At 56.2% G+C, this 1118-nt stretch overlaps 1 pseudogene; it reads right to left on the bottom strand.

The window, feature by feature from the left end:
* Positions 1-711: 711 nt before the first annotated feature.
* LOC146066085 (U2 spliceosomal RNA) lies at positions 712-848 on the bottom strand (annotated as a pseudogene).
* Between the last annotated feature and the right edge of the window lie 270 nt (positions 849-1118).

The raw sequence follows: 1118 nt of genomic DNA, 5'->3' as shown, positions 1-1118 counted from the left end.
ACTAACGAAAAACGTGGAGTGCAAAACGTGCAAATCATAAAAAGAAAAGAATAAGGCCCTAGCCAGAAGGCCGGGGGGGGGGTGTGAAAAATTGTCCTACCCCATCCAAAAGGACAGGGTAAGGACGTGAAGCGCTAACCTAAAGGGAAGTGCGCAGTGCAAGTGCCATTCGTGCAAGGTGACTTGGGATCACCCGTGCATGTCCGGCACCCCCGAGTTTCCCCGGGGGCACAGTGCAGCCTCGGACTCCAGGCAGCCGACCCTTCAGCGTCCGACCAAGCTTTTCTCTGTCTCACCAGGCAGGCATTTTCCAGCCCCCGGCATGGGAATGGGTACTCCACTGGGCTTTTCGAAAGACTCCCTTTGGGGCTGCACCCCCTCCGGAAGAGCAATCTACTCAGTCCCAGTGTTTCTCCGCTCCCAGGGTTAAGATACTAGGCTGAGCTTTTCGCTGTGCCCAGGCTGAGGACCTGCCCCAACCTGGACCAATCTACTCGGTCTCAGCTTTTCTCTGCTCCCTGGGATTGGATACTAGACTGAGCCTTTCGCTGCTCATCCTTCGGGGGCTACAAACCCCGTCAGGAGAGTCAAACTACTAGGCCCAGTGTTTCTCCCCCCCTCTTACCAGTGGATTTACGGAAACAACACCTCCTACCAAAGGCAGAGGTGAAGATACTTAGTGAGACTTTTCACTACTCCCGGGAAAAAACAGAGGGGTCCCACACCCTCCGCCCATCAGAGCAGCTACTCAGTCTCACCTTTCTCTATTCTCTGCCAGAGGCCAGTCCATACCCAACTGATAAGAACAGATACTACACTTGATCTTAGCCAAAAGGCCGAGAAGCTGGGTCTCCTGCCGTGCTGCATCTGCACACCTCATAGAATCAGGCGCTTTGTATTTGGTGCTGGGGCTGGTCACAGGAGAGTGACGTTGAGCCCCAGGACACAGGGGGAGAGAGACTGAGGCAAGAATATGTGGACCGACTCCGGCTTCAGTGCTGCGCTGTCACAGGGACATGGGACAATGGCAGAGGGTGCGGGGGATTGCTAGCTTCTCCTCGGGCCCCCCCAGCTGCCGGGCCCCAGAGCAACTGCACCCCCTGCACCCAGTGCCGAAT

Source organism: Crinia signifera, chromosome 3 (assembly GCF_055691185.1).
Source record: "Crinia signifera chromosome 3, ASM5569118v1, whole genome shotgun sequence".
Taxonomy (NCBI): Eukaryota; Metazoa; Chordata; class Amphibia; order Anura; family Myobatrachidae; genus Crinia; species Crinia signifera.
The sequence above is the reverse complement of the archived record's forward strand: the minus strand, read 5'-3'. Positions and strand labels throughout refer to the sequence as shown.